Below are 27,262 nucleotides of genomic sequence, written 5' to 3' on the forward strand. Positions count from 1 at the left end.
TTTTTTTGAGAGCCAGTTGTTAAACATTTACCAGTCTAGCAGTAGAAACACATTACTTGCTGATATATCTTTCCCCTTATCTCTGTTATCTGTACAAAGTCCTCTCCAATTTCTATATAATAAATCTCCCAAGTTGTGTCAGTTCCAGAGCATTCCACCATTCAACCAAACTTCTGCCATAATGTTAAATAACTCTTGAAATCCTACCTATCCCTGAAGGTTTCCCATATCCATCAGAGGAAATTTGATGCCTTTGCCTGATCCTTTCCAGGCTGGTTATGAAATTACCATGGTAGACTTGTGAGTGATTGCTTTTATAAGGGTCCTAGACCTAACAATGTAGGACTGTTTGGCCATGCCCATTCTCAAGGAATCACTCCTTTTGACTATTCCGGTTCTATTGTGACCCTACTCTTGTCCTTGATTTGCCTCAATACTAAGCAAAAATATCCACTGTGCATGATTTCATTGACAGCTGTTTTACTTGTCTAGTTAGGATATTGATGTAATGGGAAAAATGTTACAAAACTCAAGAGTATAGATCTGAGAGCATGAGATAAAATATCTTCTTGTACCTCTTATCATTCATTGGTTTTAGAGTTAAATTTAGGTTGTCCTCTGCAAGACAGTTTTAGTTTACAGTGTATTTGTTAGGTATAGGGTGAGGATTTCCAAAACCAGTTTAGCAACACTCCAGGGACATACTTAGTACCTGATTACATTGCTCAAAGTAAAATTGTAGTATAATTTAAACAAGAATAAGTATTGGGAAATGTCTTTCAAACCTTTATAAAATATACCAAGAAATAACACTTTACAGAATTTATTCTAAGAAAATAGCCATGGATGTGGGCAAAAATTTAGCCATAAAATTATTTCTAAAGAACATTGCTTATTATCATGAAAAACTGGAAACAACTCAAATGCCCAACAAAATAATTTGTTAGGCAAATTATAATGAGTTCATATAATCAAAAATTATTGATTCATTCATATAATAATAATAGCTAACATTGAGCATTTCTTATGTACTAGGCACTGTGGTAAGGGCTTTACTTGCATTGTCTCATTTTATTCTAACAACAGCCTCTATATAGTAAATATCATCTCCATTTCACTGAGGCTAATAGAGGTAAATAATATACCCGAAGTCAGACAGATGAGAGCCTGGCTCTGCCCCATGATCTGTCTCTACAGCCCATGCTCTTAACCACTGCGATTTGAGCTATTGTGAGTGTGTGTGTGTGTGTGTGTGTGTGCGCGCGCGCATGTGTGTCTATTGCAGGGAGTTTAGGTCACAACAGAATCACCTGGAGGTCTCTTTCCAAAGCACTCACCACTAGACTCTTACTTGTCTCTCTTAGGGATGAATATTCTCTCAGTTGAAAATCACCACAATTGTGTTGGTGAGGATGTGGCAAAAATCAGAACCCTCAAATCCTACATTTCTTATGGGATTGTATAACAGTGCAGCCACAAATAGTTTGCCAGTTCTTCAAAATAATAAGCACAGTTACCATATGACCCAGCAATTTCACTTCTACGCATATATTGAAGAGGATTGAAAGCACGTGTTCACACCAAAACTTGAACACAAATGTTCATGTAGTAGCATTATTTATAATAGCCAAAAGTGGAAACAACCCAAAATGTCCATCAACTGATAAATGGATAAACAAAAACTTATATGTTCATACAATAGAATATTATTCAGCTATAAAAAGGAATGAACAGTTGAAACATGCCACAACACAGATGAAACTTGAAAACATGCTAAGTGAAAGACACCAAACACAGAAGATCACATATTGTATGATTCCATTTCTGTGAAACGTTCAGAATAGACAACTGCTTAGATGGAGAAAGTAGATTGATTAGTGGTTGCCAGGGACTGAGGGTAAAAAAGAAAGGATGCGAATCACTGCTAAAGGGTTCAGAATTTCTTTTGGGGGTGTTGAAAATGTTCTAAAATTAGGTAGGGGCGGCCGGGTGCGGTGGCTCACGCCTGTAATCCCAACACTTTGGGAGGCCGAGGCGGGCGGATCACGAGGTCAGGAGATTGAGACCATCCTGGCTAACACAGTGAAACCCTATCTCTACTAAAAATACAAAAACATTAGCGGGGCGTGGTGGCGGGCGCCTGTAGTCCCAGGTACTCAGGAGGCTGAGGCAGGAGAATGGCGTGAGCCCAGGAGGCGGAGCTTGCAGTGAGCCCAGATTGCGCCACTGCACCCCAGCCTGGGCGACAGAAAGAGACTCTGTCTCAAATAAATAAATAAATAAATAAATAAATAAATAAATAAATAAAAAATAAATTTGGGGCAATAGCTACACAACTCTGAATATAATTGAAAACCTTATGACATGTGAGTTAGATATCAATAAAGCTGTTATTAAAGATTAAAAAATCATCACTATCATAAACCACTTTTACTTATAGGGAGTATGGAGCATGCTATATCCTTAAGGTATGGTAGTGCAGAAACGCTTAAAAGTGGTGACAAAGATAGATGTTCGCGATGTTTAAAAAATCATAAACCAAAATAAGCCAACTGCTACAATTTTTTGGTTAAAAAATGTGCATATGCTAAAAGGAATGTATCAAAATATTAGCAATGGTTATGTGTAGTTTTCTTTTGTGTTCATATTTCTGTTAAAAACATTTTTAGAACATGCATCATTTTAGTTTTTTTTTTTTTTTTTTTTTTGAGATGGAGTCTCGCTCTATTGCCCCGGGTGGAGTGCAGTGGCGCGATCTTGGCTCACTGCAAGCTCTGCCTTCCCGGGTTCACGCCATTCTCCTGCCTCAGCCTCCCGAGTAGCTGGAACTACAGGCAACCGCCACCAGGCCCAGCTAATTTTTTTTTTACTTTTAGTAGAGACGGAGTTTCACCGTGTTAGACAGGATGGTCTGGATCTCCTGACCTCGTGATCTGCCTGCCTTGGCCTCCCAAAGTGCTGGGATTACAGGCGTGAGCCACCGACTCTGGCATCATTTTAGATTTTTTAGATTATCATTTTAAACTTAGTAAAAAAAAAAAAAAATAAGTATTTTTTAATTCCATGGAACACATTTTAGGATGAAACTTGTATAGAAAAAATTAAACCATTTTCTTCACACCAGGAAGTCAAGAGACACATGAAACAATTCTGGTCACATATAAAAACATATATGTGACCAGAATGTATAGAACAGCTCTGTGCAATAGAAATATAATGCAAACCACATTTGTAATTGTAAATTTTCTAGTTTCCACATTAAAAAGTGAGGAACAAACTGATGAAATTCATTTTAATATATTTATATTTGAATTTTTTGAAGATAAAATTATCTTATTTAATCTGTCAAAATATATTTTCAATATATAACCAATATGGAATTACTAATGACATATCTAAATTCTTTTCTTATGCCAAATCTTTGAAATCTGATGTTTTACACTAAAAGACCTCTCAAAACTAGCTACATTTCTAGGGGTTGGCAACCATGGTTACCATATTGGACAGCAGAGGTACAATGGAACTATTTCAAAATTTTTATTCCATTTGCAGAAAAGTTTTAATGTGTTCTTTAAAAAATAAAGTTTTATCTACTAGGACCTTGAATGTAATGCTAAAACTGAACTAAATAACATTAATCTGACAAGCCTCAGAACTATTTAAAGTTATACAAACTGAAGATGAAAATATATATAGACATACCTATATATATATTATAAAGAATAGTAATTTTTGAATCCAATCTGCATTTCCCCCTAAAACTAGTAAGCTGAATAAATAAAATACAGAAAGACCAGGATTCTAATAGTAAGATGATACCATATAACAAACTCAGACAAAAAAGATGTAATATATTCGTCCATCACTGTAATTGTTACCATCCTAATAGGTCAACTATTTAGTTCAACACCTATGTCTTCAATTCCAGCTAAGAGAAGAAGCCAAATAGCCAGATGTCACTGCCAAAAAGGGAACTTTCATATCTGGGCATCTGGACACTATTATAACCAATGAAGGTGGAGAAATTTAAAGGTATAGTTGGTAGGCATCTAGTAGAGAACCATTAGTAGTCTTTTAGATTGTACTGGAGAGTAGAATGTTGTGTCACATGATCAGTGGATTAATTTCTGAGGACTTATTGAATGAGATATTCCATTGTCTTTAACTCATACATGCAAACAGTTTGTTTTGTATGCAACTGAGCACTCTCTCCTTCCTAATACAGTTTCTTCACTGATTCCTGGGCACTGCTCTCTCTTTATTCTCCTACTGCCTCAGTGTACACTCCTCAGGCTCATTTGGTAGCTCCTCACTGCTGTGACCTCTAAACGTGTAACTACCCTAGAGTTCAAAGTTCAAAGTCCACAGTCCCACAGCTTACCACTCACATAACAACAAAACCCTAAATCTGAACTTTAAGCATAAACCTCTCCCCAGACTCCAGAACAATATCACCAGCAGCCAAGCTAATATTTCACGGGGCATCTACAAGGCATCTCAACCCCTAAGTCTGCCCCACAATACCCTGTCCCACCCTCCTGTTCCTTCATTCCAGTCTCTCATTCCCATCTTTTCAATCCTGCCTGCTCTAACTTTGAAATATATCCAGAATCAACCACTTCTCACCATCTCCACTGCTGCTACCATGCTCCAACTATCATCCTATCTCACCAAGATTATTTCAATAGATTCGAACCAGTCTCTGATCCTCCTTCACCCCCAACCCCTACAGAGAAGTTTCCAAGCAGCAGGCAGAATGGTCCTTTTAAATGCAAATCACTTCATGTCACTTCTGCTCAAAGCCTTTTATTGGCTTCCTACACATGCAGACTAAAACTTTCTTAAAATGCTGGAAAGATTTAGCTCCAGCTATAGCTCTGTCTTTTTTTTTTTTTTTTTCACTTATCACCTGCAGCACCACCAAATTTCACCTCCCCTCCCAACACCACCACTCCCTATAGACGTGGAAGGAAGACAGAACAGGAAGACAGGAGAACATTCCCATTCCAAGACCTTTGCATCTTATGTTCCCTCTCTTTCAGACACAAACATAGCTCAGTGCTTTACTTCTTCAGGTGTCTGCTCCAGTATCAACTTCACTGGGATACCTTTCTCGACTACTCTGTATAAAATAAATTAGCACCTCCATCTCTGTCCATCACTCTCTATCCCCATATTGCAACTAGACTGTATATATTTATTTGGTTTTGGTTATTACACCAGTAGAACATAATTTCCAGGGAGACAGGAACTATTTTGTTCCCTGCTTTATATGCAGTACCTGGAACAGTGCCTGGCACCACTAGTTATGCTAATATATCTTTTGAAAGAATAAAAGAGTGAATATGTGTTTGCTTAATAATAAGGATGAATCATGAGGAAAATTAATGAACAACAAACCTAGGATGCTTATGTAGTAAAGGATTTACCCTTGCCCAAAGAGAGGCCTGGGTTTTGCCCTAGGCTTCTTGGAGGAAATCTGTATCATATATGACAGCAATGTCTTTGTTTAGGGTAAGGACTGACTCCAGTGGAACTTAGGGTGGGGGTGGCAATACCGGAATGACCATGTGACTTAGGGTGGAAGCTTTGGGTCACATGGTTATCAGGGGACCTGAACACTAAGTTCAATCATGTATATAATCAATTAGTCCATCATGTCTACCTAATCAAGCTCCAATAAAAACTCTAAATACAAGGCTCAGATAAGTTTCTTTGGTTGACAATACTTTATGCATATTGTCACATGGCAGGAGGATAATGGCAGGGAGGTAATGCATGAGGTCAATGGCAAGAGGGTAATGCACCATGAAGACAACTGAAACTTTGCAATTGGAACTCTCCCAGGCTCTGCCCTATGCATCTCTTTCTTTGGTTGATTTTAATCTGTATCGTTTCCCTATAAGTCATAACCTTGAGTATAATCACTTTCAGTGAGTTCTGTGAACTCTTCTAGTGAATTATCAAAACTGAGAATAGTTTTAGAAATCCTCTGAATTTGTAATTGGTGTCAGAAGTTAGGGCAGTTTTGAGGATTCTATCCTCAAACTTAGCAGTTGTCTAACTCCAGGCAGTGCTAATCGTACATCTGGCAAAGTTGAAGCTAAAAAGTGGGCTTAGAGAGAATTAGGTCTAGCCCATCGTTTTGTTGATGAGGAAAGCCTAGAGAAAAGATGCGACTTACCCAGATTACCTGGTAATTTGGTGACAGACGAGCATGAAACTTGGTGTCCTGAATCCCATGATCACATCCGCACACACACAATGGCTCTTCTTAACTTTTGTTTTGTGGCATATGCACTCCTTTTTCTTAAGAAGGTTAATACAAATTTATTGGATAATTAAGTTGGCTTAACTCTCCAGTATTCTAAGGTCAGTGTCAAGGGGAGAAATTACCACTGTCTTTCAAATTACCAGTGTCTTTCAAAAGACACTAGGGCCAGCCCTGGACAAAATTGTAAAGTAACACAGTTCCTCTTTTCTCCCTTGCCTCTGCTTTTAAGCCCTGTGATGGGCCAGGGAAATGCTGCAGGAGGAGCTGTATCAGTCCTCCTGAGCCACAGCTGTAGATGCCCGGGTAGAAAGCCTTTATGCTCAGTTCTATTATCTTTAACTGGTTCTATTATCCTTCACCTACACCATCATGGTCTGCCACACTCTCCTTCTTTGGAGGAAATCTGAAAAGTATAGGCAGCTTTAGAAGCTTTAGGACACAGCACATGGTAAACTTAGCTCATCATGTGGGAAACATGTTGACAAATTCAAGGCATTATGCAAAGAAGGTTGTCATTCTGGCCATTACTGTACTAGTGTGATAAGTTACAGAAGCCAGAATTCAAGAGTTAGATGGACCTTGAACTTGTAAGCAAGGTTGTATATATTTTAAAACTCAATAAATATTTATGGAATAAATATAGAGTGAAAATAATGATATTAAACATCCCGCAAATAGAGATCTTTGCAATTTACATTTGGCATCTGACAACCCTACAAGGACTGAACAAAGGATGAAAATCCAAGTTCATAAATTTACATTTGAAAAGTAGCATAGGCCCTGAGCCATGACTTTAACATTTTAGGATCATAGATCCTTTTGAGAATTTAATGATGGTTTTCGACTCTCTCCCCAGGAAAACAACAGCAACATAGTTTAGAGCACTTCCTGCTTCCAAATGCTGACTCATTATGTCTATTTCACAGATAGGAAGAAGAAGAGAGAGAGAGAGAGAAATAAATAAGGCCTGGGTCCAAAGAAAGGTACAAAGTTGAGTGCAAGTTTAGAATTACAGTGCTATAATGTCCCCAGCATATTTTTTCGTACAGAATACAAGTGGCTCTTACAGATACAGCACTTAACTGGTAATGATATAAGTCCAGATGTAAGTCTCCTTTCTATGATGGGTCAGTAAAGGGTAATAGGCAAATGGCTAAAGGCATGACTTTTGAGAACCAGGCTGCCTGAGGTCAAATCTTTACTGTGGGCAAGTTTCTTAATCATGTTGTGGTTTTATCTCATTTGTGAAACAAAGATAGTAATAGGATCCACTCATAGGATAGTTGTAAAAATGGAATGAAATGCCTAAAGCAATGCATGGCACATAATGCATACCCAATAAATGTTCACTCTTGGTATTAGGTGTTGGATACTGTCATTTTTATGAACACTGTCATTGTCTACATGGATGCTGGATTTTATTCATTTGTGTAGTCTTCACCCTTGAATTACGTTAACAGATTTGCTCTTTTTTTTTTTTATTTTTTTAAGTTAACTAAAAGACATGGTTTCATTATAAAGGAGTATGAAACTCATGTCAGTGGGCTTCTAGTGGAGGCATATTTATTCAATATCAAATTTTTATTACCTGCCTACTATGTGCTTAGCACTAGGCTTTCTAGTTGCTTGTAAGGAGCTCATGACTTGATTGCAAAGATAACTGTTATAATTTATGTGCAAATAAGAGACCAACCAAGTGTGAACTAACCACAATGTAAACCTGTAGAGGCATCTAGTGGAGTGAGAATAGCTTTGAAAGATAAAATAGATGAGTAGAATACCTGACCTAGGCCTTGAAGCAAGACTCACTACATAATTTGTGGGGCCCAAATCAAAAAAGGGGGAGTCTTTTGTTCCTAAAGTATTTGGAATTTTAAGACAGGAACAACAGAGCATTAAACCAAGCACAGGACCCTTCTAAGAGTGGGTCTTAAGCCACTACATATGTCACATGCTCTGCCTTGAAGGATGGGAAGACTCATGGAGAGATTACCGACATTAGCAGAGTGACACTTTCCAGACTGTCAGTCATGCCATTCACATGCCTCTGTGTCCTTTCTTGTACTTTTTCTCTGAAGCAAAATATTTTTACTTACTTTTTCAACCTATGCAAACCCTACCTATCCTTCAAATCCCAGCTTGAGTCTGAGCTCAGAGGGAACACAATGGAATAAAAAGAGCCCCAGACTTAGAAGAGCAAAGGTCAATTCTGCATTCCATCAGCTCTGGAACTATGAGCAAATTCTCTTAACTTCTCTCATAGTGGGTTTGCACACATGCCACGTAGGGGAATCAAAAGGCATCAGAAATGCAAAAGAGGTTTGAAATAATAATTCCTCGTGTTGACAAAGAGCTTTATAACTTTCCTGTAAACCCTTCCCTAGCTTCTACAGACTACAAATAGCACTTGCTGAGTGTCCAGTGCCTGATTAAAACATACATGCACACACGCACGTGAGCACCTGTCTGTCCCTTCCACCACCTCTCTCTACTTAGCATGTATGATTTTTCTGTCTTATTATCTCATTTAACTTCTTAAGATCTTCAGGCCTTAAGTCTTTACCCCTTCCAAGTCACCCTCCTCACTAAGTCAGTATGATCTTTGTAACTTATGGTTCCTCACTGCCTAGTGTAAAGTTTCCTAAATCCAATGGCACAGAATCAGTGTGTTTTGAGGTGTTTGTTAATCAGTGTTCTGGGAAAAGAAGTGCAGTTTGAAAAAAAGCCTCATGCTATAGTAGCCCTCTGCTGTAGGTTTCCAATGCACATGTAAAACCTCTGAGAAATCCTGCAATAAAACAGTTAATTTAACTTTGTTCAAATCAGAATTTTCCATATTAATTTGCCTATATTTACATTTTATACAATACCCGTGTTCTGCAGAAATGTTTTGTCAAATGCTGGCCTGCACTCAGACATTCTGCGTGTTTTATAGAACCTCTAGAATCTATTCCTAACCTAGGTTTCTAGTTCGTTTTCTGTTAACCCCTTCACAAACCCTGTGCTGCAGAAACAGTGGGCCATTTTCAGTTTCTTGAAGAACTCTGAGCTCTGCACCTGTTGTGCTCTCTGCCAAGAATGTCTTTCCTGTCACTTATCCATCCATTTATCCCCCAGTGATGTGTTTCTCTTCACTTAAGACCCAGCTCACTTGCTCTGTAAAGACGTCTCTGACATTTTCAGTAACTACTGTCTCCTACTTCCAGTGGTTAACTCTTCTAAAGAACTTCATATTTGAAAATGATTCCTGAGCTTTATTGAATGCCTTCTTTATGTCAATTGTTTAGCTTTTATTGTGATGTAGGCAACCATCTAAGATGATTAAAATAAGGTCTACTATACAGATTAATAAATGCATGGATTAAGAAACCCACTTCTTTTTCTGCCTTTTGAGTGGTGCCCACCATCCACCTAGTAGACCCATTCCAGAAACACAGAAGACATTTGGAAAATCTTCCTCTACCCTACATCCAGTCAAGAGTCATGTCCTATATATCCCAGATTCCTAAACAACCTTAAAACCTGTCCATAGGCCAGCTGCTGTGGCTCATGCCTGTAATCCCAGCACTTTGGGAGGCTAAGGCGGGCGAATCATTTGAGGTCAGGAGACCAGCCTGGCCAACATGGTGAAAACCCATCTCTACTAAAAATACAAAATGAGAATACATGGACACAGGGAGGGCAACATCACATACCGGAGGCTGTCGGTGGGTGGAAGGAAAGGTTGGAGAGAGCATTAGGACAAATACCTAATGCATATAGGGCTTAAAACCCGGATGACAGGTTGATAGGTGCAGTAAACCACCATGGCACATGTATACTTATTTAACAAACCTGCACATTCAGCACGTGTATCCCAGAACTTAAAGTAAAATCAAAAGAAAAAAAAAGTTAGCCGAGCATGGCGATGGGTGCCTCTAATTCCAGCTACTTGGGAGGCTGAGGCATGAGAATTGCTTGAACCCAGGAGGCGGAGATTGCAGTGAGCCAAGATTGCGCTGCTGCACTCCAGCCTGGGCTAAATAGAGTGAGACTCAGTCTCAAAACAGCAACAACAACGGCAACAACAATCTGTCCATATCTATCCATTTACACTGCTACTAAGTTAGCCTGGATCAGTATCATCTCTTGGCTGTGTTCCTGCAGTAGCTTCTGAGCAAATATTCCATCTCCATGTTGCCACAAGTGTGATCATTTCCGAAAGCGCAGATCTGATCATGCCAATTGCCCTGCTTAAAGTTCTTGAGTGCCTTCCCATAACTCTTATGAAAAGAATCCAAGGCCCTTAATACAACGTAATGGATCTTTAAGGATTGGCTACTGTCTGCCTTCCTACCTATATTTTGTTATTAATTAGGACCTCACAGTCTACACAGGAAACCTTGCAGAGCCTATTGTGATTTATAGGCCATTGCCAAACATTCTTTCGCCTCTGGACTTTATTTTTATGCTTCATTTTGAGACAAGATCTTGCTCTGTCACCCAGGCTGGAGTGCAGTGGCACGATTATGGCTGACTGCAGCCTCAACCTCACAGGTTCAAGCAATCCTCGCACCTCAGCCTCCTGAGCAGCTGGGACCACAGGTGTGCACCACCACACCCAGCTAATTTTTGTATTTTCAGTAGAAATGGGGTCTTCCCGTGCTGCCCAGGCTGGTCTTAAACTCCAGGGCTCAAGTGATCCACCTGCCTCAATCTCCTGAAGTGTTGGTATTACAGGCATGAGCCACCACACCTGGCCTGCCTCTAGACCTTTGTACAACTTTTTCTACTTCCTGAAATTATCTTCCTTCTCCTCCTAACTCTGCTAATTCATGAGCTTCTTAAATGTAGGCCAAGGATAGTGCTGTTCCTCTAGGGCCCATAGCATCTTGACATTTTTTTCTCTCCTGTAAGATCTTTGGGGCCAGGGCTATATCTTAATCACTCTCTTATCTGTACCTAATATGGTGCCGGCCCTAGAACTGGCATGGAATAGTCATTTATTGAATGCCTGAATGAATCAAAGAATGAATAAATGAGTAAATGAAAGCAAAACTAAAAGGACAGCTTTAGGGTATTACAAGAGAAGGAATTTAGAGCTTTCTTTCACACATCCTCCTGCCTTTGTCCTCTATGTCAAAATATGTTGTCCTCCTTTCACCTCCCCAAAAGCTGCATGCATGCTCCACTTGAAGAGCCTTTGCATCTTCCAGAGTGTTTCTTCTTCATTCACCCACAGTTAATATCTCTTTATCCTTCACATTTCAGATTAGTCATCTTTTCAGGATGAAAGAATTCTTGCTGATGCACACGAGTCGGCCCCCTGCAATACTGCTCTCAGCACTGAGTGTCTCCTTCATTACTTTCACCACAGTGTAGCTCTACATCTATGCCTATGGATGTTCATTTAGCAAAAGTTTCCTCCAATAGACAGTAAGCTCATGAAAGAATCATGCCTGTTTTTTATTCACTATTGGATTCCCAGTGCCGAAGTACGGACACACAAAAGTTTGTTAAATGGATGCATGAATTAAAACCAGTAGTTTTAAATCTCATCAGTGGTTTTTTGTTTGTTTCATCACCGTGTACATGCATAGTAGGGTTCAGTACATAAGGGCTGTTTGTTAAATGAAAGACTATAACTGATTTCTTGCCCCAGTTTATAAGCAGTTGTTAACTAGTATGGTTGAGATAAAAAATTTTGTTTCTATAAATTTAGTAATATTTGCATATTTTCATACTATTTTGTAATATGTTTATGGTTTCTCTCGAAATAAATGTCAAAAGAATTCCATCTGCCCAGCTCCTGGACTCCAACTCATTAGGCAAATAAAGAGCCACAAGTTCATCTCCACCACAGGAAAGAACAATAGCTCTAATTCATAGATTCTATAATGTGTACATAATTGGAAGACATCAAAATCTGTCATGTCACAGACTAGTCAGTGATTCTTCAGTAAGAAATTATGAAAATCACAAAACAAATGGTCCAAAGGGGTCATTACTGTTTGACAATTCATCGGGCTAAATAATATTGTCTAAGTGATCGCCTGGCTCTGTTTGACCTTAAACGAAAGCAGAGGAACTGAGAAATACATTAAAGAAAGGCTATGCTTGGGCTTTTGGAGTTACACAAACTTTGATATGTCTGGGAAGAAGTGTTTTTTTCCCCCATAATTTTAAGAAAAGGGTAGGCTATGACATTTTAAAGCCTGTTTACCTCATAATCAAATCATCCACAATTTGATAGGTGCTTATCAAGTGCCGGGTATCATGCATGTCTTTATGCACACATTAACTCTGTCTCTCGCAATCACCCCGAAGGAGGTATTATTAACTATCACTGAGGCAACTGACACGCTGAGACCTGAACTATCTTAGAGAAAGTAGAACGTGACTGATGTGGGGCTCAAACCCACCGTTACTTGACTCGACTCAATAATGATTCCACTTACATTTCTCTATGCAAATTTCTGTTCCAGCCTTCTACTCAGTAAGTACACACTAGGTATTTGTCAAAAAGAATCAAAGTGCCATGATTCCCATAATTATTTGAAAAGAACACCTAAACAGTCACCAGGATGATTTTTTCTCTCAAAGAATCTATTCAGTTTGAGATGCCCTGTCGTGGTGAGATCTTACAAAACGATAAATAAACCTTTAGACATTTTGTTGTTTAATTTTTTAAGCCCATTTCTTTCTTTCTTTTTCTTTCTTTTTTTTTTTTTTTGGTGATTCACTTTCCTGTTACTCAGAACATTATACACCTACACACATCAAATAAAACTGAATATTCCAAGATTTAAAGGTGATAGTGGGGGTTGTCAATACATGAAAGCAGAGAAGCTGTTTAGTGTAATTGGGGAAAAGTGGAGGCTCAGACTGTCAAAAAAAAAGATAGCTTTTCTGCTTTAAAACTACAGTTTCAGGATATAGAAGTGGACCATCTAAGAAATGCTGGCTTAGCCTCTTAAGAAGGTAATGATCCTCCTTGATTTAGAACAAGCAGAAAAAGAAAATTAAGGTCAATGATGAACTGAGCATGTATTTGTTATCTCCTTTTCCCAAGATCTCTTTAAAATGATAGTAAAGAAGCAAAGCAGATACAGCCCCAGAACAATGAAAAGAATATAAAGAGGGTCATTAAGTGAATGATGCATATCATGTGTTTCCGGGAGAAGACAGGTAAGTGGAGGAATGATGACAGATTGAGGGCACAGCCAAGGAGGGCCCCCATCTATCTTGCAAAAACCTAGAGAGAGTTAGGATTTAGAAATGCCAAAGATGATGTGGGATGAAGGGTGAAAAATGGAGCAGGTGTGAAAAGGGATTTACCTGCCCCCCATTCCCACTGTTCAACTCTTCTCATCACACCCTGGGAGGATACAATAAAAAGTTCTTCATTTTGAAAGAAAACTAAAATGGTCTGGGGTGGACTAAGGTCACGAGTGTGGGAGTTGGGTCTTCAGAGCAAAGTGTTCTGCATTTTGGCGTTAGGGACTACAAAATACAAGGTAATCTCTGTGCCTACTCACTGTATAATGAAACTCACTAGTTGGTAAGTCCTATTCATATTCATTTCACAGTTCTACTGATTCATTCTCACGTATGACTGGGCAAAGGAAGATTATCTAGTCAATTGAGTAAAATCTACAATGTGAGGGGAAAAAAGACCAAGATAAACAAATATAAAAACACATACTGAATCCCAGCACTTTGGGAGGCCGAAACGGGCAGACCATGAGGTCAGGAGATGGAGACCATCCTGGCTAACATGGTGAAACCCCGTCTCTACTAAAAAAAATACAGAAAAACTAGCCAGGCAAGGTGGCGGGCGCCTGTAGTCCCAGCTACTCAGGAGGCTGAGGCAGGAGAATGGCATAAACCTGGGAGGTGGAACTTGCAGTGAGCTGAGATCCAGCCACTGCACTCCAGCCTGGGCGACAGAGCGAGACTCCCTCTCAAAAAAATAAATAAATAAAATAAATAAAGTACTGGAGAAAACAGATACTTTTAGGGCCAGAAATAAATAAATACATCCTAATTTGTATGTGCAGAAACATTTAAAAGGAGAATAAATCTACAATTCAAGAACCGAATGCTATACAAAGAAGGAAAACAGAGAATAAGAAAAAAACCATGCAATTAAAAAATATGGCAAATTTGTTTTTAAATTACTAGAAAGTTAAAATATGCAGGTCAAGGAAATCTCTTAAAAAGTAGGAGAGGCTGGGCACAGTGGCTCATGCCTGTAATCTCAGCCTTTGGGAGGCCAAGGCAGGTGGATCACCTGAGGTCAGGGGTTTGAAACCAGCCTGGCCAACCTGGCAAAATCCCTTGTCTACAAAAAGTACAAAAATTAGTCAGGTGTGGTGGCGGGTGCCTGTAATCCCAGCTACTCAGGAGGCTGAGGCAGGAGAGTCTTTTGAACGAGGGAGGCAGAGGTTGCAGTGAGCTGTGATTGCATTACTCCATTCCAGCCTGGGTGACAAGAGTGAGACTCCATGTCAAAAAAAAAAAAAAAAAAAAAAAAAAAGCAGAAAAAGATAAAGCCAAAATCAGAGATATTAAAATTAGGAAATTATGCTGTGAAGCCTCATATCCAATTAATAGAAGTATCGGGTAGAATTAGGAAATCAAAAAATAAGGAAATTATTAAAGAAATACTCGAAAAGTTATTTCCCAATTGAATAAAACGAGCGTTCGAGATTAAAAGGAGCCCTTTGTGTGTCCATATTGGTTATTTTAAAAGACCTACAACTACATAATCATTGTGAACACTAAGGATACAAAGAAGATCCTAAAAGTTTCCTGGGGAAAACACAGGCCACGTCTATGTTAGTAACTATCAGATTGTCACTGGAAAATTTCTTCAACATTGGTCCCTAAAAAACAATGAAACGACAACTTCAAAGTCCCATGAAAGAATGACTCAAACAAGATTTCTATACTCAACCTACCAACTGACTGAATGGCTGGGGCTGGGGAACCTGAAATTTACTGAGCCATGCACTTCCTTTGCTAGATGCTTTATTGTGATTGTCAACACTCCTTTAAAGGAAATATTATTTTTGCCATCCACAGACAAGATCCACTAATAGGTCGACCCAAGGAATAAGTGTCAAAAATAAGTGTCACAGTCAGAAAACACACCTGAGCCAATCTGCTATTTTTCTTCCAGAGTATATCACTAGGTCTTTGAACACACAAAGGCAGGCCAGCTCATAGGGTAAAGAAGATACAATATAGAAACAGGGAGAACCATTTACTCCTGAGACTTTGAGGCAAGGTTAGAGTGTTGCCATATGCAAAGGAGCATTAGGTCATTGTTGCTATCTTGGCAACTTTCAAAGGTTAGTGTTCCAGCTATATTTTCTTTCTTTTCCCCTTCCCTTCCCTTCCCTTCCCTTCCCTTCCCTTCCCTTCCCTTCCCTTCCCTTCCCTTCCCTTCCCTTCCCTTCCCTTCCCTTCCCTTCCCTTCCTTCCCCTCCCCTCCCCTTCCCTCCCCTCCCCTCCCCTTCCCTCCCTTCCCCTCCCCTTCCCTTCCTTTCCTTTCCTTTTTCTTAAATTTTATTTTAAGCTCCAGGCTACGAGATGTGTACAGGATGTGAAGGTTTGTTACATAGGTAAATGTGTGCCATGGTGATTTGCTGCACCTATCAACCCATCACCTAGGTATTAAGCCCGGCATGCATTAGCTATTTTTCCTAATGCCCCCCATCCTCCTGACCCACCCCCACACACTGGACAGTCCCCAGTTGTGTGTTGTTCCCCCCTCCCTGTGTTTATGTGGTCATGTCATTCAGCTCCCACTTATAAGTGAGAACATTCAGTGTTTAGTTTTCTGTTCCTGCATTAGTTTGCTGAGGATAATGGCTTTCAGCTCCACACATCCCCCTGCAAAGGATATGATCTCGTTCCTTTTTATGGCTGCATGATATATATGTACCACATTTTCTTTATCCAGTCTATCATTGATGGGTATTTGGGTTCATTCCATATCTTTGCTATTGCAAATAGCAGCTATATTTTCTTATGTAAATATAGCTGAAGATAATTTACAAATTGAGGCGCACCCAGTTTTGAAGTTTAATATGACCAAGAAGCTTCATTACAGATATTTAACTCATTGGTGCTAACATAAAATATCTGTACAAATAAATTCAGCCAGTGGCTCACTCCTGTAATCCCAGCACTTCGGGAGGCTGAGGTGGGAGGATCACTTGAGCCCGGGAGTTCAAGACCAGCTTGGGTAACATAGGGAGACCCAGACTCTACAAAAAATTAAAAAGAAAAATTAGCCAGGTGTTGTGACATGCACCTATCATCCCAGTTACTTGGGGGACTGAGGTGGGAGGATTACTTGATCCCAAGGAGGTCGAGGCTTCAGTAAGCTATGTGATCATGCCACTGCACTCTAGCCTGGGTGACAGTGTGAGACTCTACCTCAAACAAACAAACAAAATACAAACTCCCCTACATTTCCTGTGCTCTCTATTTCAACCTATCTTGAATCTCATTTATAAACTCATGAAACAAATATTCATTATACCTGAGGTCCTAGATGCTATGTCAACAACACAAATTCCCTGTCCTCATGAAGCTTTCAGTCTAGGAAGATAATGAAGAGAATTTGGTGAAAGAGAAGAATGCAAGCAGGAAGAGGGAGATCTACTTGGTTAGAGTGGTCAGGAAAATACTTTCCATTGAGGTAACAATTCAAGGTAATGATTCAAATAATCCAGCTATGTAATGGTTGGTGTGATGGGTGGTTGCATTAGAAGGAAAAGGAATAGTAGTGCAAACACCTCAAGATGGGAAAATGCTTGGAGGGTTCAGGAACTGAAACTGTGCCAAAGTAAGTGAGAAAATGGATGGCCAAAGATGAAATTGGAAAGGTAATTAGAGCCATAACTCACAGGCCTGTAGGCTATTGTAAGAAATTAGAAGACAATTCAAAATGTGATGAAAACTGAAGAGCTGAAAGCACAGGAAGGACATGAACTGATGTATGGTTGTATGTTTGACTTACCTAAAGACCTGATGATGTGCACACTCTACTGGCATCTCAGAATCGACAAACACAGACATCATCTTCCTTGCCCCCAATGTCTCCATTTCTTTCTATTCCTCTCCTCCCCCCATTCCTTTCCTTCAAATATTTATTAAAAATCAACTCTGTCAAAATACTTCCTGAGTCCCTATAGTAGTCAAATAGCAAAATACTGTCATCTCAGCATTGTTTTATTTCCTCCCCCACACATTCAATTAACAACTACATCCTATGAACTGTCTTGCAAAATGTCTCTCAAACTCTGCCTAGTTCAAGCTTTTATTACAACTCATCTAATATAAATAATAATAGCAATAATAATGTTGCTACTACCCACAATAATTATTACAACTACTTCTAATACAAACAATGCTTACTATGGATCAGGCTTTGTTATATGCATTTTACATAGATTAACACATTTAATTGTCACAAAAATCCTGAGGTCTGGCTCTAGATACACAACCACACATGGCCTTGTTAAAATGCTCTTAACTGGTTGCCTTTTCTATGTCCTCTTTCTAATTCATCCTACTCATTTTATTGACAGACTAATTGTCCCCATACAAAGATCTGATCAAGCCAAAAGCCATCTGTGGTTCCCCAGTGCATTGAGAACAGCATTCAAACTCCTTAAGCTGATAATCATCCTCCCAAGATCTGGTCCTAATCTATACCTCCCAATTCAGAGCGCACCTCTTCTCTACACATAACAAAGTTTTACTACACTGGAATCAGTTTATTTATAATTATCTTCAATGCACCAATTCTCAAATTATATATGAGAACCTCTAGGGATCCCTAAAATTGCTTTAGGAGGTCTATAGATCAAAACTATTTTCATAATGCTAAGATGTTATTTGTTTTTGTAACTCTTTCTCTCACGAGTGTACAGCAGGGTTTCCTAGGCACTCTATGATATGTGATATTACAACAGAATGCAGAAGCACATATGAGAATCTGTCTTCTATTAAGCAAGATGTTAAAGAGATTTATAAAAAACATAAAGTAATGCTACTCTTCTATTTTGGGGGATATATATGGTAATTTTCATAAAAATATGTCATTAATGTTAATATGTAATGAGTTTATTGTTATTTTTAACTGAATTAATAAATAATTTAAGTGTCAACAGAAATTAACCACATTCATTAAAGAAATTTGGGGATCTCAGTCACTTTTAAGGTTATAAGGTGGTCCTCAGACCAAATAGTTTAAGAAACACTGTTTTTCGGTTTTCTTTTTTGCTTCTGTTCTTCCTTTCTTTCTTTCTTTCTTTCTTTCTTTCTTTCTTTCTTTCTTTCTTTCTTTCTTTCTTTCTTTCTTTCTTTCTTTCTTTCTTTCTCTCTCTCTCTCTCTCTCTTTCTCTCTCTCTCTCTCTCTTTTTTTTTTTTTTTTTGACAGGATTTCACTCTGTTGCCCAGGCTAGAGTGCAGTGGTGCAATCTTGGGTCACTGCACCCTCCACCTACCAGGTTCAAGCAATCCTTTCAACTCAGCCTCCCGAGTAGCTGGGACTATAGGTACATGGCACCACACCCACACCTGTCTAACTTTTTAAATATTTTTTGTTGAGATGAGGTTTTGCCGTGTTGCTGGGCTGGTCTCAAACTCCTGAGTTTAAGTAATCTGCCACCCTTGGACTCCCAAAGTGCTGGAATTACAGGTGTGAGCCACCATGCCCAGTCAAAAGAACCACTGTTCTAATGCTTAAGAGTACATGCTTTAAAATCAGATTAACCTGGAGTTCAAATCCTTGTGATACCAGTAATTTTTTGACCCCAGCAAAGTTAAAGTTGTATCAGAATACTCAGTTTTCTCTACAGCAAAATGGGGATAATAATTACTGACCTTATAGGGTAATATGAGCAAAATGCTTAAGCCAGTGTTGGCACACAGTACCACAAGGTGCCAAATGGTAGATTCTTCCCATTTCATGACTAACATAATGATCATTACATTGTCATCTTCTAAATATGCTCTGGGGTCTCCTGGCTCAGGGTAATTAGTGATATTCTTGTCTCTGCAGGGATTGCCTTCTCAGAGACTTGTCTAACTACTGAGAGCCAACTGTAGTAGGCTAGTATTTGTAGAATAAAGACATCACTCTCTCTCTCACTCCTATAGAACCAGAAAGACCAAAGTATTGTATTTGTTCATGAGTTTCTAACTCATGAACTGTTAAGAGTCTGTTGCCTAAGAGGGAGAAAAATTTTTTTGAAGATCAAAAGCTTGCCTTTAAATACTGATCCTCAGTTCCTAAAAGATTGAAAGGTTAGTAATTATTCTGCAGAAGAAAAAGGAAAGAATGCAAGTTTATTATATAAGAACATTATTATGAAAGGAAACCAAAGTTTGACCAAGTGACAGAAAGTAGGACAATCAGTAGGCTTAGTCTAGAGATTAAACATTCACTTAGCCTCTTGTGAGTCTTATCAAGCCCATTCCTGGGGTAGGAGATACCTGATGGAAACTACAGGAAAGTTGTGGAAAATTCCACAGACGGTATTGGGAGCTTGTTCCCCGAGTCCTAAAGTATAGCTCAGAGAGGTTGTAAGCTTCTTGGACAAACCTCATGTCTAACCAATATGGTGCTTGATTAATGGTTATAACCACTGATCATACAGACTGGCTGAAGACATCTACTTGAAGCCCTGTAGCCTCAGTATAGAATGAAAGAGACTGCTAAAAGTAGCTTCAGCTCCCCGAGAGAAAAGCAGAAGCAGTTAAGAACACAGTGGTGAACCCAAAGGTGCCAGGAGTCAAAATGAGAACACGGACATGGCACTAGATGTCATGGTAACACATTTAGCAGCAGCAGGTTAACATTAACATCAGGAACCAGATACAAAAAAGTCACAGAAAACATATACAAAACATGTTTGCTAAGTAACTTATATTCAGCCTATTTAAAACAACTTTTATAAATCAATAATTAAAAGACAATCTGATAAAAATGGAAGCAAAATATCTGAACAGAAACTTTACTAAAGGATATATATGAGTGGCAAATAAGCATCTGAAAATAAGCTCAATATTATTAGTCATTAAGGAAATGAAAGTAAAAACCACAGTGAAATACCATTGCATCTCTACTAGAATTGCTAAGACTAACTATATTAAGTGTTGGTGAGGACATGGAGCAACTGGGACTCTCATACATTGCTGGTGGGAGTGGAAAAGGGCACATTGGAAAATATTTGTCATTCCCCTATAAAATTAAACACACACCATTCAATCCACTCCTGTGTATTTATTAGGAAGAAATAAAAACCTATCTCAATCTACTCCTGCATATTTATTAGGGAGAAATGAAAACATGTCCACACAAACATTTGTGCTTGAATGTTCTTTTTTTAAGTTTTAAATTTTTTTATTTCTATAACAGAGACGGGATCTCACTATGTTGACCAGGCTGGTGGTCTTGAACTCCTGGCCTCCAATGATCCTCCAGCCATGGTCCCACCTTGACCTCCCAAAATGTTGGGATTAAAGGTATGCAGCACTGTCCCTGGCCTGAATATTCTTAACAGCTTTATTTGTAAGCCAAAAACTGGAACAGCCCAACTGCCTACCAACTAGTGAATGGTATAGTACATCGATACAATGTAATACTACTTAGCAATTAAAAGAAACTCACTCCTATTAAATAACCTACACATAAATCTCAAAATCAATGTGGTAAGTGAAAGAAGTCAAACAAAAGGCTAAGTGCAATCTGATTTTATTCATGTAACTTTGTAGCAAAGTCAAAACTATAGAGTCAAATGGCAGATTGTTGGTTGCTAGTGCCCAGTGGTGGTAGATTGGGATTGATTTCAGAATAGCAGGAGACAACTTTTGGGGATGACAGAAATGTTCTCTGGGCTATCCAGTATGGAAGCTCCCAAATCACAGGTAGCTACTGAACTTTTAATTACATATAATTTAAATTAAATCAAATTTAAATGGAAATAAAACTTATAGTGGAAAGCTTGTAAGGGCTTGAAACAACTTGGACATTTTAACCTATTTTTTAACTTGTGCATTTTATATGTTTTAAATAAAAATTAGATATTTCTAGTGAAGATATATTGTCTGAGTTGAGATATGTTGGAAGCATAAAATACACAATAGACTTCAAAGAATTGATGTGAAAAAGAGATGAAATAGCTCATTATTCTTATATTGATTCCATAACAAAGTAATAATATTAGAATATATTCAGTAATTTCATCTGCTTCTTGTACCTTTCCCCATTTATTTATTTATTTATTTAGAGACAGAGTTTTGCTCTTGTTGCCCAGGCTGGAGTGCAATGGCGTGATCTCGGCTCACTGCAACCTCTGCCTCCTGGGTTCAAGTGATTCTCCTGCCTCAGCCTCCCGAGTAGCCGGGATTACAGGCATGCGCCACCATACCCAGCTAATTTTGTATTTTTAGTAGAGACAGGGTTTCTCCATATTGGTCAGGCTGGTCTCGAACTCCCAACCTCAGGTGATCTGCCCACCTTGGCCTCCCAAAGTACTGAAATTACAGGCATGAGCCACCACGCCTGGCCTTTTCCTTTTATTTTTAATTGACACATAATAATTGTGCGTCATCACGTTTATGGGGCACGCAGTGATATTTCAATATATGTATCTTTCTTCTACTTTTTGAAAATGTGGCCACTGGAAACCTTTTAAATTATGTACGTGGCTCACATTATATGTCTTTTGGGCAGTACTGTTCTACCTCATGACTGTGGCAGTGGTTACAACACTGTATGCCCTTGTCAAAACATATTGAATTGTACATTTAAAACTAGAACATTTTTTGAAATGTCAATTGCACTTTATGCAGCTGATTAAATTTAAGGAGACAATCTACATCTAGGAAGACCAGATGAGTTACACTGTAGCAGGAGACAGGATGAGTAACACAGGAAGGGGGTGCAGTAGGGACAGAGGCCTATAGGGAAGACCAGGAAAGGCAAGAGGCTCCTTGGCTGACTGTGGTGACGACAGAAGATAGTGCAGGATGCCATTCCGACAGGGAAGAAGGAAAGTACAGGAGGCTTTCGTGGGTATAAAATGGAATGTTTAGAGCCTAAATTATCAGCTTAAGTCTGAAGACTATTGGATAGGCATGAATTGGCTAAATTACATTTTTTTTCCATCAGCAGATGTACAAGTTAAAATCTAGAAATAAAGCTGCATTTTTGCACAAGTGAGCTGGTGGACTATTACGACTACATATTTTAAGCCATCTATGTGCATTTTCCTGAAGCTCAGCTCAAGCAGCATTTCTCCCAGAGCTTCTCCAGGACATTGGTTAAAATGAATGTGTTCCCATATGAGTGTTCCCAAAGTTCAGCTTATATTCCTATTATGGAAAATTTCATCTACCCAGGAGCCAAAGAATGTGGAATTAATGTCCTTACAGAAGGGCAAAGTCTACAACAGCATCTCTGTGTTGCCTGGTCATCACCAAGTTGGAGAAGGGGCAAAGGACCGGGTGTACCTGAACATCCCCGCAAGAGGCCAGCACATCAGCTGTAGTGTGGAATGCACTATGCCTCACACTGTTTAAGTTCTCTACTTGGGAGAAACCCCCTTTTCCATGATCCTGTATAAATATTGTTGATTTGTCAAGGCCCAGCTAAGTTTTTGTCTTTTCCCATACCACTTTCATTTTCTACTGCTTTGAAATCCTACACTACTTTATTATTTAGCAATTGCGAGTTGTTCACTGTTGGGTCCTATGTGTTTATTCTGTCTCCTCAACCAAATGGTGAGGTTCTTGGGGGCATGCCTTTCATTTCCATAGTATGCAGTGCTTTGCTAGTCTTTCAAACTGGCTGATCGAATGTTGGCAGCATTGAATTCCCTAGAAGGAAAAACCATGTCATTCTTCCTTATTAATAAATATGATCATAGAGAAAAACTGCTGAGCAGAACAGCAGCAGCAACAATTTTATAAGCGTACCCACAGCCACGTTCTTTATATTCATGCTCATATTTTGTCTTCTAAATCAAACGACCTGATACCTGTAACCATGCTTCCCCAAGTGACTGGAGGCACCCCAGGGCACCATAGCAAACTTACAGGAAAGCCAAGATAGATTTTAAATTTTTGAGGGAAACGTTTCTGTGATACACCATGTAAACTATTAGCTTGAAGTAGATCACAGTTGCAACATTAGATTGTACTACATGTCAGATCTTTGTAAAGGTTGGCTGTGATGACAACCAAGTATGGTGCAAAATTCAATATGGAAGAGAAAAATCTGATCCCAAGTTTCAAGGAACTACGTAGCAATCAACAGCCACACACATTCCACTAGTAAGTACTTGGTGTTTACTTAATTAAATTATTGCTTTTTTCTCTCAATATATATATTTCAAAAGACTTCTAAATTTTTTGAACATATATTTGTATACAGCTGTTTGGGCCTAACTACTTAATAAAGAAATTGTTAGATTTTTTTTGGCATAGGGGTGTGTTAAACAATTACTGAGACACTAAGGGCTCCATGGACAGAAAAAAGTTTAGCAATCTGCACCCTGCAAGGCTCATATCATTGTTTTCAGGTAGTAGTTGAAGAAGCTGATGACCTAGAGTGTCGAGAAACTTCCCAAAGGCCTACACTAGTCAGTGTCAGACCTAGGATTCAATTCCAGCTTCCCCTCAATATAAAACTCATGCCTTCTTTCTTCCTGTCTTTCCCTCCCTCCCTCCCTCCCCAAGGTCTTGCTCTGTTGCCCAGGCTGGAGTGCAGTGCCCTGATCACAGCTCACTGCAGCCTCGAGCTCTTGGGCTCAAGCAATCCTCCTGAGTTGCCTCCCGAGTAGCTGGGATTACAGGGGTGAGCTCAACTCATGTTTTTAATCCTGGGTTTACTTTAAGATCCTTCAGATCAGCTTCTGGAGGCAGTCACCAAAGAGAAAGCAGATGGTCCACGGAGAAGTAATAGTGGGAGAAGATTTCCCCTGCGGCTAAGAGGGGGCAGTGGGAGGTCACAGAAAGTAGCAGGGTGAGTGACCCTGGCTGTTACTGACCACCAGCTATTACCACAACATAAATTTACACTGAGGAATTAAGAGACTAACTAGGGGTCCCATGGGGAGTTCATCCATCCTCCTGGACCATGACATTCCCCCACACTAAAATCAGAGGGAAGAGTGGGTAACTTATCAGTAAGTGGAGCAGTTCTTGAATTCAGTTCATTTGCTTCTGGGATATTCTTGGATTTTTATTCCAACCCCAATACACTTCAAGGAATGACAATGTGACCCTTTTCTTGTCCCGATGATCTGGGAGCATTTTCCTCACCATTATGCACATATTACTACCCTCTTAAGAGGTCAGTAAAGCTCTTCATTTCAAAACCTGATTTATTTGCATTCATAATCTCCCTGTTAGCTAGGCAATCTGCATAATAACCTGGCATGAAATATTTTTAACCAGGATTTCCAAAATGTAGAAAGAAGCCTTCATAATAATGGAAGGCATTAACTATCTTAAACAGGAATCCATTTACAGATTAAATTTGCCAAGAGGTCAGCTTGCAGCTGCCACTGTGTTGCAAGCCCACGTGTCCTCTGTGTCACATCCTGTGACATATCTTGAGAAGAGTCAGGGTCTTTTCCAGTCTGCTGGTTCTCTGTTTCAATTAGAATAGATTTAAGAGTCCCCAAGCTCTGGTTTCTAGGTGGCCTTGCACAATATTATTAATAATTCAATCATACCTACGCTGATAACAGATTACATTTCTACCATCCCACAAAAAAGCCCAAACAGATTAAGGACTACCCCTATGGCTAATTTCTTTAGCAGTTTCATATCTGATTGACATCCATTTATCTAATTGCAGCTAGAAGATTTAATTTCCATTTCATTGGCTTAAAATTAATGGGAAAAACCTGTTTATTTTTTAAATATTTGACTCATCCTTTCTCATCTCCTGAATAATGTTGAGATAGTCCATTCTATGGGATGGATTCTACAATTTATCAGTTTTCAGCTTGGCTGAAATGAATTCTCTGAATTCTCTGAATTCATTTCAGCCAAGCCTAGCTATTTACAACTTGAAGTCTAACATAAAATTTAATCTTTCATTGCAACTAATTTCATTTTCTCACGAGCCTAATAACAAGAAGGGTAGCAGGGTGTTCATTTAGAATTTCAAAAAATTTTACTGATAGAAAAATTTTGAAGGCTATACAGCTATGGATGCAAAAGCCAGTTTGATCATTTATGAGCTACAATGCCCAGAATAGGTTACTTAACCCAGATTTGAGGCAAGGGTGAGACAAGTGTAGTGCCTCAAGTGCAAGATTTAAAGGAAGTGCTCACTCTTGGGGTTATGCAAGGTTGGGATAGCACAAGTACAAACATGCAGTGAATACCTTTATCCTTAAATTTTGTGCCATATGGCTGTCGCTTCCTTCACTCTAGTCCTGGGAAGATCTCTGACCATTAGTTGCCTTGTCTGCAAAAGGGTGATGGTAATAGCAACCTTCCTCATGGTGGTATAGTGAGGATAAAATGAAATAATTCACTTAAGCACTTAGAATATTGCCTGACACATAGTAAGCACTTAATAAATGCTCCATGTTACTATTAATAATATATTACACTGTATTATAAAATTTGATCGTGTTACTATATTCTTTCAGCAGTTTCTTATTTTTTTAAGAAAATAGTATAAAATCATATTTTTAAAAGAATATAGTATAAAATCATCAGCATGTCCCCAAAACCTAGCATAATCGGGCTCCATGTACTTCTCTGTCAATATCTTCTAAAGCTCTCCCTGAAAATCCCACTGGTCTTCCTCTGGGTTCTTAAATAATTTATGTTCCATATTCATCTACCTGTCACAGGGCCTCTGCATAGGCTGTTCCCAGTCTAAAATTATTTTCCATCCCTTTTCATATAGTTAACTCTGCCTCATCTTTTATATCATAGTTCAGTCATCATTTCCTTAGGGTCCAGATCAGTTCTGTCTGTTAGACAATTTTTTTTTTTTTTTTTTTTTGAGATGGAGTCTGGCTTTGTCCCCCAAGCTGGAGTGCAGTAGCGTGATCTCAGCACACTGCAACCTCTGCCTCCTGGGTTCAAGCAATGCTCCTGCCTCAGCCTCCTGAGTAGCTGAGACTACAGGTGCACACCACCACGTCTGGCTAATTTTTGTAGTTTTAGTAGAATCAGGGTTTTACCATTTCGGCCATGCTGGCCTTGAACTCCTGACCTTGTGATCTGCCCATCTCGCCCTCCCAAACTGCTGGGATTACAGGGGTAAGCCACGGTGCCCAGCCTCTTGACTTTTAAAATAAATCACAGTTGGTACTTATGGATTTATTTCTCTGATTATTGGATTACTGTCTCCCTATGCCACTAGATGCTAAGTTAGTTCCAAGAGAGCAGAGACCTTTCTGGTTTGGTTGGCAATTTATCCTCACCACAGCAGCATGCAATCAGTAGGTGCACAATAAGAAATTGTTTAAAGAAGGATATAAAAATAATATTGCCACTGGCTATCCTGGCCAGGGACAAGGAAGACACTATGTCATGTGAGAGACTATTGCCTTTTGGATTAAGAGTTCTTACTGCTTGTTTTTTCTCATAGTGAACCCAAATACCTCTTCCCTCTATATGGCCACACCTAGGTCCAATTTTATTTCATAAGCAACCACTTTCTTTGAATATTTTATTAGTTCACAAATACTTGTCAAGTGCCTAGAATGTGTAGCACACTAGGTTTAGTTGGGCATATACAGTGAATAAAGGTACACTTCCTATACTTAGGGTTTTTTCAGCACAGTGGAGGGTGAATCACATGAACAAAGCTCTGATTTAAGAAAGTGTAGAGTGTATATTAAGTTCCCTAAGAGGCCAGACGCAGTGGCTCATGTCTCTAATCCCAGCACTTTGGGAGGCCGAGGTGGGCGAATTGCCTGAGCTCAGGAGTTCGCGACCAGCCTGGGC

This window comes from Rhinopithecus roxellana, chromosome 3 (genome assembly GCF_007565055.1).
Source record: "Rhinopithecus roxellana isolate Shanxi Qingling chromosome 3, ASM756505v1, whole genome shotgun sequence".
NCBI classification, from domain to species: domain Eukaryota; kingdom Metazoa; phylum Chordata; class Mammalia; order Primates; family Cercopithecidae; genus Rhinopithecus; species Rhinopithecus roxellana.